This window comes from Phocoena sinus, chromosome 10, assembly GCF_008692025.1.
Source record: "Phocoena sinus isolate mPhoSin1 chromosome 10, mPhoSin1.pri, whole genome shotgun sequence".
Classification (NCBI taxonomy): domain Eukaryota; kingdom Metazoa; phylum Chordata; class Mammalia; order Artiodactyla; family Phocoenidae; genus Phocoena; species Phocoena sinus.
The window spans coordinates 73923586-73935873 of NC_045772.1; the positions used below are offsets into that span (position 1 = coordinate 73923586).

General features: G+C 51.7%; 1 pseudogene; it reads left to right on the forward strand.

Annotated features, from left to right (window-relative positions):
* The first annotated feature begins 1683 nt into the window (after nucleotides 1–1683).
* LOC116761196 lies at nucleotides 1684–2757 on the forward strand (annotated as a pseudogene).
* Nucleotides 2758–12288: the final 9531 nt, after the last annotated feature.

Sequence of the window (12288 nt, forward strand, 5' to 3'; positions counted from 1 at the left end):
TCCCTCTCCCTCTCCCTCCACCTCCTTCCCTCTCTGGAGAGGGAAGGAGGTGGAGGGAGAGGGAGAGAGACATGGAGAGGGAGGGGAGAGAGGGAGAGAGAGATGGAGAGGGAGGGAGGAGGGGGAGAGAGAGGGTGGAGAGGGAGAGAGTGATAGAGGGAGGGAGCGAAAGACGTTTCTCCCTCTCTCCCTCCCTCTCTCCCTCTCCCTCCCTCCTTCTCCTCCCTCTCCCTCTCGCTCCAACTCTCCCTCTCCCTCCATCTCTCCATCTCCCTCACTCCCTCCCAGAGAGGCAGAGATAAGGCAGAGGGAGAGAGGGAGAGAGAAAAGGCGAGAGGGAGAGAGAGAGGGAGAGGGAGAGGGAGAGAGGGAGAGGGAGAGAGGGAGAGGGAAAGAGGTTTCTTCCTCCCTCCCTCTCCCTCTCTCCTCCTTCTCTCCCTCTCTCTCTCCCTGTCCCTGTTTCCCTGTTCTGGTCTCCCTCTCCCTCTCTCCCTCTCCCTTGTCTCTGCCTCTCCCTCCATCTCTCCCTCTCTGAGAGGGAGTGAGGGCGAGGGAGAGATGGAGGGAGAGGGAGTGACAGAGGGAGGGAGAGAGAGAGAGGAAGGGAAAGGGCGAGGGAAGGAGAGGGGGAGACGGAGAGAGGGCGAGAGAGGGAGAGACGGAGGAGAGAGGGAGAGGGAGGGAAGAAGAGACCATTTTCCCTCTCCTGGTCTCCCTGTCTCTCTCCCTCTCTTATCTCTCTCTCCCTCTGTCCCTCTCTCTCTTCCTCTCTCCCTCTCCCTCCATCTCTCCCTCTCCCTCTCTCCCTCTCCCTTATCTCTGCCTCTTCCTCCATCTCTCCCTATCTGGGAAGGAGTGAGGGAGATGGAGACATGGAGGGAGAGGGAGAGGGAGGAGAAGGAGAGAGGGAGGGAGAGAGGTGTAGAGGGAGAGAGGGAGAGACGTCTTCGCTCCCTCCCTCTATCCCTCTCTCCCTTTCCCCCCTCTCTGTCCCTCTCCCCCCTCCCTCTCCCTCCCCCCACCTCCTTCCCTCTCCAGAGAGGGAAGCAGGTGGAGAGAGAGGGAGAGGGAAAGAGGGAGGGAGGGGGAGATAAGGAGGACAGAGGGAGAGGGAGGGAGGAAGAGACCTCTTTCCCTCTCCCTCTCCTCCCCTCTCCCTCTCCTCTCCGTATCTCTCTCCCTTTCTTCCTCTCCCTCCCTCTCCCTCTCCCTCCATCTCTCCCTCTCCCTCTCTCCCTCTCCCTTGTCTCTGCCTCTCCATCTCTCCCTCTCTGGGAGGGAGTGAGGGAGATGGAGAGACAGGATGCAGTGGGAGATTTGGAGGGAGAGGGAGAGAGGGAGGGAGAGAGGGATAGAGGGAGGGAGGGAGAGACGTCTTTCGCTCCATCCCTCTATCCCTCTCTTCCTCTCCCCCCTCTCTCTCCCTCTCCCCCTCCCTCTCCTGCTCTCTCTCCCTCTCCCTCCACCTCCTTCCCTCTCCAGAGATGGAAGGAGGTGGAGGGAGAGGGAGAGGGAAAGAGGTAGAGGGACAGCGTGCGGAACAGGGAAACAGGGACAGGGAGAGAGGAAGGGAGCGAGGGAGAGGGAAGAGGGATGGGGGAGGTGGGAAGAGGGAGGGGGGAGGCGGGAGAGAGACGGGGGAGAGGGAGGAGGTAGAGGCAGGAGGAGGGGAGAGGGAGAGGGATGGGGGAGAGCGAGCGGGAGACGGAGGTGGAGAGGGAGTTGGGAGAAGGTCGGGGAGAGGGACGGGGAGGGGGAGAGGGTGGAGGGAGAGAGGGAAAAAGGGAGACACAGAGGAAAGAGGGAGAGGGAAGAGAGCGAGGGAGGGAGAGAGGGAGAGGGAGAGAGGGAGGGTGAGAGGGATGAGAGGAAGCAGGGAGAAAAGAGAGAAAGAACACACCATCTACATTTCTGTCAAATGACACCGGAGCTCCTTACACAACCAGGAGAAAATAACACAGCGAGGCTCTTTCTCAGCTGGAACTGGAACTGCAGATGGGGCCAAACACCACCAGGGTGGCCACACATGTCCAGCTGCCGCCCCAGCCCCCTGAACCTGGTCACCAGGGCTCTGAGTGTTTGCTCCAGGGACCTGGGGTTCACCCTGTCACCCTGGAGGTCGGGCCTAGACAGCAGGGCCCCGGGCTGGACACATAGGGGGAAAAGCATCCCCACAGGACAGCTTGTGTGAGCCGATTCAGCTACCAGATTCTAGAGGCCCGGGATCACCCTGTGGCCCATGAAACCCAGGAGCCAGGAGGGTCTTGCATCGGGATTCCTGTCCGTTGGACTGTAACGTTTATGTAAGGAATCTTGGAAACAGTGGTGACGAGACTGAATTCTAACGAGCTTTAGGATATTATGGACCACTCCGAAGTGTGTGGGTTGCTGAAAACCCTCCCGGCTTCGCTCTTGTTGAAAATGAAGATCCCCGAGAAGCAGCGGATGCTGTCTGAGAACTAGACGGGAGAACACTCTGTGGCTGCCGAGTAAGAGTGGACCCGTCGAATGGGGAAAGGAGAAGTCGAAATCGTGGCCGCCTCCTTCTTGGGGTCGTTGCCCTGGAGATGATTATCGGAGGAGGAGTCCTCCCCCTCACCACAGATCTCCAAGACAGAGAAGCTTCTCCCGCAGCTGGAGCAGTCCCTTTCTAGATATAGGAGAAGAGAGAGATCACTGTCCCAGGAGAGAAATCACAAGCCGTCCTGATCTTTCTCTAGGTCTCCTAGCCGATCCAAGTCAAATGAAAGGAAATAGCAGACCACTTTGCAAGAGGAGTGGTGCACAGGAAATAACTTCATTTGACAGGAGTATGTACAGAAAATTCACGTTTCGTTTGAGACTTCCGAAGCTTGATGCACTTTTGAAATGTTTTAGCTGTTCACGTTTGTTTGTCTCTTGGGACAGTGACACATAAAGGTGTCATTCTGTATGGTTTGAAATGGGTCATATGAGGCACGTAATATGAAGAATTGTTTCTTTACAATGTTCTCTTAAGCAGAATTGAATTTGCTTTGAATTTTTGGTCTTGCCTAGACTGATAATAAAACTCTAACTCCTGCCCATCTAAAGTATGATGTTTATTATTATGGAAACAACACTGGCAAACATTGAAAAGACTTTCTGTAGCTGGGATATAGTATGCAGCTGTAGTTAAGCAAGCAGTCTTTAAAAGGTGCTGTGAACACAAGCCAGCAGGTAGAAATGAAAGCCGCACCCTTACCCTAGATTAGAGGTTTAAGAATTCCACTAGTCTTCACACTGGACAAGAGGTTGTCCAGTGAGTTTAGAATCTAAGAAGTTTCAAGGAAGTTAGTTTACCTTTGAGTTAGGTCCTAAGTCCCCTCTGTGATTGCTGTACATGAATACATAGCTCTTTGTAATGTTTTTTGGAAGTTGAGATTATCAAGATACCAATGTCCTGCCAGATTAAGAGTATATTGTAGAGCTGTACTTTGAGTTACTGGGCAATTTTTTTTTCATGCTGTCATTTGTAATATGTTTTGTGAGAATCCTTGGGATTAAAGTTTTGGTTCCAAAAGAAACAAAGGAAAAAAAAAAGGATCCACCTGCCAATGCAGGGGACACGGGTTTGAGCCCTGGTCCAGGAAGATCCCATGTGCCGCAGATCAACTAAGCCCGTGGGCCACAACTATTGAGCCTGCGCTCTAGATCCTGGGAGCCACAACTACTGAGCCCCCATGCCACAACTACAGAAGCCCGCACATCTAGAGCCCGTGCTCAGAAACAAAAGAAGCCACTGTAATGAGAAGCACGTGCCCGCAACAAAGAGGAGCCCCTGCTCGCCGCAACTAGAGAAAGCCCATGTGCAGCAATGAAGACCCAACGCAGCAAAAAAAAAAAAAAAAAAAAAAAGACGCTACTGGCCAGGTGATCAAGGGTAAAATTGTTTGTCACAAGTCCCGTTGATGGTGTGTAGCCTTGATGGGTGTATCCTTGATGGTGTGTACCCTTGATGATGTGACCTGAGGAGAATGACATTTTTATCTCTGTCTGGATCTTCCACCACAAACCCCATAACTCCAGTCCAACCATAAGAAAAACATCAGAAAACCAACAGACAAACAAATTGAGGGACAAAATACCTGACCAGTCCTCCTCAAAACTTTCAATGTATCAAAACCCAGGGACGTTTGAGAAATGTCACAGCCCAGAGGAGACTGGGACAGAAAAAGGATGTTAGGGGAAAGCTAGGGAAATTCTAATAAAGTGTGGACTTTAGTTAATAACCGAGTATCCATCTCGGTTCCTTAGTTGGATAAGCATGTCGTACTAACGTACTAAAGTACTAACGTGTTGGAAATAGGGGTACTGGGTCGGGGGTCCACAGCACTCTACACTCTGTACAGATCTTTGCAACTTTTTTGTAACTCTAAGCTATTCTAAAATTAAGCAACTACTAAACAGAGATAAGAATGTTATTTCCCTGATTTGAACATGCCTGAGTTTGTTTTCATGGTCACATTTGTGCTATCTGGATGTGTCTTGGAATCAGTAGCAAAGGAGAGTTGCCAGCCCCTGGGAAGAAGCGGCTGGTTTGCAGGTGGCTTGCTCTGGAGCTGAAGACCACGGTGGGAAGTCTGCAGCCTCGGGCTGCACTTAGAACCATGGGAGGGGATGGGCCAGCTCAGTTGGGGATGGAACATATAAATAAATCTCTTTTTCTTTTCCATTATGGCTTATCACAGGATACTGAATATAGTTCCCTGTGCTAGACAGTAGGGCCTTGTAGCTTATCCATCCTATATTTAATAGTTTGCGTCTGCTAACCCCAAACTCCCAATCCAACCCTCCCTCACTCTTTCTCCCCCTTGGTGACCACAAGTCTGTTCTCTATGTCTGTGAGTCTGTTTTTGTTTTGTAGACAAGTTCATTTGTGTCGTATTTTAGATTTCACATATAAGAGAGATCATATATTTGTCTTTCTCTTCTGACTTACTTCACTTAGTATGATAATCTCTAGGTCCATCCACGACGTTGCTGCAAATAGCATTATATATTATGGCTGAATATATTCCATTGTATATACGTACCATATCTTTATCCATTCATCCATCAGTGGACATTTAGGTAGCTTCCACATCTTGCCTATTATAAATAGTGATGCAATGAACATTGGGGTGCATGTATCTTTTCTTTCTTTCTTTCTTTCTTTCTTTCCTTCTTTCTTTTTCTTTCTTTCTTTCTTTTTCTTTCTTTCTTTCTGTCTTTCTTTCTTTATTTTTTTGTCACACAGCATGTGGGATCTTAGTTCCCTGGCCAGAGATGGAACCCATGCTCCCTGCACTGGAAGCACAGAGTCTTAACCACTAGACCACCAGGGAAATCCCAGGGGTGTATGTATAGTTTTGAATTAGAGTTTTCTCCAGATCTAAGCCCAGGAGTGGAATTGCGGGACCCTATGGCAGCTGTATCTGTTCTCTGCACGTCTCACGTCAACAACCTGCACTCCAATCCTTGCTCTCAACGTCATCTTCAGGGAACCCAACCTGCGACAGGGACCTTGACAAGAAGAAATGGCTCAGGGAAAAGCTACCTGCACAGGGAGGAGATAGAGGCCATCGACCCTGGGGTGAGGCGGGGAGAGTGGGCACAGAGATTTGTCATTTCATCCCTGATACTCAGCCCTCCTGGCTGCCCCACTCTAGGTCACCTCGGGATACAGAGGTGACCCGGTTAGAGTCCCTGCCTGTGCAGGAATCTAGGGGCACCAGCGGGTCTGAATAATATTAGTGCAGGGTCTCCCCCATGGCACTGGGGTTATTTGGGGCGGGTCATTCTATGCTGGGGGCCCCTCCTGGGCACTGTGTGGGGTTCAGCAGCATCCCTGTCCCCACCCATTTGATTCCAGGGGCCCCTCCCCCCCAGTTGTGACAACCACAGATTTTCCCCAGACATCACCGAAGAACTGGGTGAGGCGGAAGCAGGATGGCCCTGGGTAAGGACAGCTGTGTTGAAGCAACCAGCCTGGCTTAGGGCAAGGTCTGCCCCAATCCTGTCAGAGCCCGCATTTAGAAGTGCCCCTTCCCTCTCCCACCTCCCATGCCCTGCAGTGGTCTCCGAGACATCATCCCCATGTAATAAACCACACCTTCTCAGTTTACTGTCCCCAGCACCTAGAAGAGTGTCTGCTATGTAGTAGATGCTTCATAAATACTTGCTGAATAAAGGAGTTGAATAAAGGGATGAGTGGATGAATGAATGAAGGTTACCATGGAAGGAGGGGGGAGATTCCCTTTCTGGCTCTCGGGGGTTGGGATATCAAGTGAAAGATCCATCCTAAATAGGCTGACCAGCCTTCTGGGCTTCCCCGGAAATGAGGGTTTCCCCACAGTTCCAGCGCTCAAACCTGAGCGATCCTGGGCAAACTGGGGGCGGGTGTTGGTCACCCTGTGTAAACACAGTAACAATTCCAACTGCAATAGCAATGGCCAAGGACCTCTACGGTCTTATCGACCAGGCACAGTTCTTTACCTGGCGGGGAAGGGTGGGCCGGGATTGGAATTCCTGTGATCCAGGGTGGGCGGGTGAGGGCACACCCCGGGCTTGTGTAGGCGAGTCCAGGAAGGTTCTGGAGGAAGTGACAGTGACACAGGAGGGAGGGAGGAGTCTAAGGAAGAACATCCCACATGACAACGTGTGCCAATGGCCCTGGGCCCAAGGTCACACCTGACCAGGGCTTGCTTTTTTTCTTTTTCTCTAATTTACTTTTTCCCACATGGATATGCAATTGTCCTAATGCCATTTATTGAAAACTCCTTAATTTCCCCACTTTCTGTCATATCAAGTTCTCATCTATCTGTTTCTGGACCTTTATTCTCTACCATAGAGCTATACGTCCCATCCTTGCACCACTAGGGCTGTTTCATCACTATAACTTTATTTTTTATTCATTTATTTCTTTGGCCGTGCCGGGCGGCATGTGGGATCTTATTTCCCTGACCAGGGATCGAACCCGCACCCCTTGCAGTGGAAGCTCGGAGTCTTAATCGCTGGACCTCCAGGGAAGTCCCCAGGGCTTGCTTTGACATCCATCGAATGGTGGCGGGTGGGCACGGGGATCAGCTGTCTGTGAGCCATCCTGTGTAGAAATGCAGGGTGGAGGGCAGGACAGCTGGAGCCGGAGGGGAAGAGACGGAGGAGGGAGGGAGGGATGGCGGGCGGGCGAGAGACAGACAGACAGTTTCCGGAGACAATAGCTCTGGCCGTGTCGTAGGGCATGAAAGCTGAAAGTAGCTCCTAGTGCCGGGAGCCTTGGAGCCGGAGCCTGAGAGCCAGGGTGACTGGCTCTCCTCCCTGGTGTGTGTGTGTGGGTGGGGGGGGGGGCTCTGGACTTCTCAGGATGGGAATGGGGTGCACGGAGCAGGGACGGAGCAGGGACCCTTCTCTCTGGGACCTCACGGGCCATCCTTAGCTCACAAAGCTGAGCCACTCCTTGCCCTACGAGTGGGGGGCTTATCCTCCCTGTCCCCTGGATCACAACCCCTCACACACAATTTCCCCGTGTGTGCTCCCAGCAACCAAGAGAATCTGTTTTTAAAAGATTTGGGAGAGGGGGGTAAATATACAAACAAGAGCAGAATGGATACTTTTTCAGAATGGGAATGGCTCTGTGTAACCCCATCCTCAGGGTAACCAGAGTCCTGACCTCTAACACCCTTGACGAGTCAGCCTTGGTCTGGGCTTGCAGACCCACGGAAGCTTCCTCATCCCCTCCTTCAGACCGCGTCTCTCCCTCGGCGTCTTTGTGAGAGGCACCCGGGGAAGTGGTTCTGCTAGGCTGTACTGCTGCTAGAACTCCACCTGGGCTCCACCAGGCTCCAGCCCCCCGCCCTGTGCACCTCTCTGACCCTGAGGCACCTTAACTGGTAGGAGCGGCATCACCTTCCCTCCCGGGACTTGTGACACTTAAGGGAGACACAGAAAGGACAAGCATTTGGCTCCCTGGCTGGCAAAGAGCAGGTGCTCAATTGTCATAAGTGTCCGTATCAGTGAGGGTTCTCCAGACAAACAGAATCCATAGGGGGTGTGTGTATATACACACACACGTACGTATGTACACGCATACAAAAATATACAGCTGTGTATATATGCAGTACGCATACAGACATATACACATATAGTATATACAATACGCAAATACATGTATACACACATATATATAAAATGCATAGTTTGTATATATACAGTATGTATACACACATACACACATAATATATACAATACACACATACATGTACACTATACATACACACATATGAAATGCATAGTTTGTATATATACAGTATGTACACATACGTATAACATATGCAATATACACACCTAGGTATGTCTATATCATACATATATACACACATACAAAGATATTTAGGTGTGTATATATACAGTATACATACATACACATAATATATGCAATACATACACGTACATACATATAGACACACATATACACCTACATATAAAAGCATGTAGAATAAAAATATATATGTACTGCATATATAAATTCGTCGTATATATACATACACATAACATATGATACATACACATACATATATACAATGTATACACACACACTATGTAAATATATGCGTGTACATACACATATAAATACATACGCAAGTGTGTATATATATATAGTATATACATATAATACCTATACAACATATACACATACAGGTATACAGCATATACACACACCTATATATAAATATACACTCTATACATACATACATATGGTGTACATATACTGTACATATACACACCCATAGATCAATATATGGGTGTGTGTATATATACAGCATGTTCACCTTTATAATACGTATACTATATATATACACATACATACATGTATACAATATATACACACAAATATATAGGCTCGTATGTATACTGTATATAGTACTTACACATATACTACAAACACATGCACATATAAACGTGTGTATACATATATATATAGTATGTATACACACATATACAAATTAATAGGCTTGTATATATTCAATATTTTTACATATATAGTTTCGTTTTAAGGAGTTGACTCATGTGACCGTGAGGCAGGCAAGTCAGGGCAGGACTCTGGGCTGGAGACACAGGGAAGAGCTGATGTCCCAAGTCCATTGGAGGAACACTTCCCTCTTTCTAGGGCACCTCATTTTTCTCTCCAGTCCTTCAACTGATGGACGAGGCCCACCCACGCCGCGGCATTGACAATCTCCTTTACGCAAAGTGGACCGATTTCAGTGTTAATCTCTTCTGAAAAATACCTTCCTGGCCACATCTGGAATAATGTTTGTGGTTGCCGGGGCCCCACGCAGTGCGCACATGAGATTAACCATCCCCGTGGCGATGATGTCACTTTATTTTCTCCCTTGACCATTGTCACTACTATTCCAATTAAAATGGCAGTGCTATGAGGGCAGGGCATTTCCTTTTCTGCCAGTACTGAGCGTCCGCGGTCTGGTGCCTAGCATAGGCTTAATACACGGCATTTTTGTGAACAGAAGCCGAGATTCCAGCTGTCATATTTAATAGGAATGATAGTCTTATTATTGGGGGGCGGGGGGGTGTTGTGTCAGGGTACGTCGAGCTCGGAGTCGAACCCGCCACCACTGGCCCTGAGAGGTTTTTCCCGGGTCCCCACTTCGGGCCAGTGGGTGCGGCCAGGGGCAGCCGATGACGTGCGTCCGTGCGTGCGCGCGTCCGGGCGTGGGAGCGTGCGTGCGTGAGAGCGTGCGAGTCCACGGGGCGGGCCGCGCGCGCCGGGGGTGTTTCAGCCCGGACCCCGGCTCATTGTGCTCGCCTCACGCCAGCCCGAGTTCGCAGCAGCGCTGGAGGCCCCGGGCCTGTGACCACAAAGAGGGAGCCGGGGGCCGGATGGGAGCGCGGCGGCGGCAGCTGAGGCCCAGGCCCCCTACCCTCAGCCTCCCGCCTGCCCGTCTGCCCCGCCCCCGCCGGCGGCGCCGCGCCCCTCCCCCAACCGGCAGACTAGCGCGGTGCGGGGGCCGCGCGCAAAGACATGGGGGAGAAGCTGGAGCTGAGGCTGGAGTCGCTCTTGGGGACCGAGCCCGCCGTCTACCCGTGGCCGCTGCCGGTCTACGTAAGTGCCGCCCGTCCCCTCCTCCCGGACCCCCGCCCCTCTTCCCCCCCGCTGAGCCCACCGAGAAACGGAGCGACTCGAGTCGCCAGACCCTCTTTGGAGCCCCCCTTCCCGCCCCGCCGTGGTTCTCCGCGGCAGTTTCCAGCCCCCGCGCGCAGGGTGGGCAGAGGGGAGCCGGCGCCGGCCGGGGGGCACAGCCTCGGCCGCGGGGACCCCGCGCTTCCGAGGGGCGCCCGAGCTGGTCTGCGGTTGGCTCTGCAGGGCTGGGGACCCCGGTCCCCCCGGGCCTGGACTGCCGGCGGGCTTGCCCTTCTGTACTTTAGGATCTGACATGTAGGGTTTCTTTTTTCTGGTAGTTTATTCTTAGCGCTGTCAACGTGCTAAATTTTTTTTTTTTTTTTTCAGGGCACCCTTTCCTCCCTCACTCCAGTTTTTTGTGTTTCTGTTTTGTTTTGCTTTAGTTAGTCATTTTGTCCCTCTGATCTTGAGTGGGTGGGCTGGCAGGACACTTGGAGAGGAGGCGTTTTGTCCCCTGATCTTGAGTGGCCTTTGGAAAATGACAGGCCAGACGGAAATTTACACAGGCGTCCTGTGATTCCAGAAATGCAGGGTGTCCGGCTAGGTGGGCGCCCGGCCTCTCGTCCCCCGTGGTGGCGTGGTGCGCGTGTTTCTTGTCTCAGGGTTTACGCTTGGGCCCCGCAGCCCACCTTCCGGAGGGAAAGCGCAGCGGGCGCCTTGGGCCGGCGCCTTTGGGGCGCCCTTTCGTGCGCTCGGCTTGCGGGGGACCGTCCTCCAGGCGACCCGGCCCTCGCGCGGGCTCCGTGTGTGTCAGTTTGTGGAAAGTGTGTCGCGGCCGGGTCAGGGTCGGGACGCTGGGATCGCCTGGGAGCCGATGTTGACTCCCGGGCCCCGGTTCTCCGCAGTTATCTGAGGTCCGAGGGTTTCCAGCCCGCCACCGCGCACTGGCGCTTTCTATTTTTTGCCCTTCCTGTGCCTGGAGGCGCGGCTGAGCCTGGGCTCTGGCTTTTCCGGTTGGGTAACTCCGGGTGGCTCTGGTGGGCGGCCTGAGCAGTGAGCAGGGTGGGGAGACATCCCAGGGGAGGGAAACTGAAAGTGGGGAGAACCTTCAGAAGTCCAGCTGATCCACTTGCCTCGCCTCCCCGCCCCTCTTACTGAACTTGTCATGCACGGGTTGGCCGGCCGGCGCATTTTTCAAAATGTAATCATTTGTTTATCCTTAGTAGCCGTGAAGCATAGTTCACTTGTAGTGCACAGTTGTAGGAGTTTTGACAGATGATCGCCGTCAGGCGGCAGAGCAATCCTGTCTTGCCATTTGCTGCCCTTTGGTGCCAGCGCGCCTCTAGCTTCTTGGCCGCTAATCTCCTGTCTGTCCCTAAGGTTTTGGCTTTTCCAGAAAGCCAGATAAACGGAACAACAGCGTGTAGCTTTTTGATTCTGGCTGCTTTAGCTCAGCAAAACCTATGCGAGATTCATCCCGGGTTTGTTTTTTTTGTTGTTGTTTTAAACATTGATTTGGTTAGTTATTTACTTGGCTGTGCCGGTCTTAGTTGCGGCACATGAGATCTTCATTGGCGCGTGCAGTATGTTTTTGTTGCAGCGTGCGGGATCTAGTTCCCTGAGCAGGGATGGACCCCGGGCCCCCTGCACTGGGAGCGCGGAGTCTTAGCCACTGGACCACCAGGGAAGTCCGTCATCCCCGTTATTGCGGGTATGAGAAGCCACTCCTTTTCTGGCTGTGTTGTATTCCATGTTCCGTTTGTCCATTTGCCTGCGGATGGCAGGACTTGTGGGATGTTTCCAGTTTCGAGGGCATCAGGAATAAAGCTGCTGTAAACATCCCAGGGCAGGTTTCCATGTGAACTTGTGTTTTTACCTCACTTGAGAAAATACTCAGGAGTGGGACTGGGATCTGTGCTAAGTGTATGTTTAACAACCCTTCTGCATCTTAGAAATTGGTATTTTTGAGTATTGGAAGAGTTTAGAAATGCACTGTGACCCAGCACCCAGGCACTTGAAACGAAGTTGAAAGTTCATCTGGAGATGGTCACGTTGTCCCCGTCTCTGTCTTTTATTCGAGGCAGAACAAGGCCACAGATTTGTAACCCTTGTAAGGAAGACTTCATGTGTCCAGGCCCTGGCAGGACCTG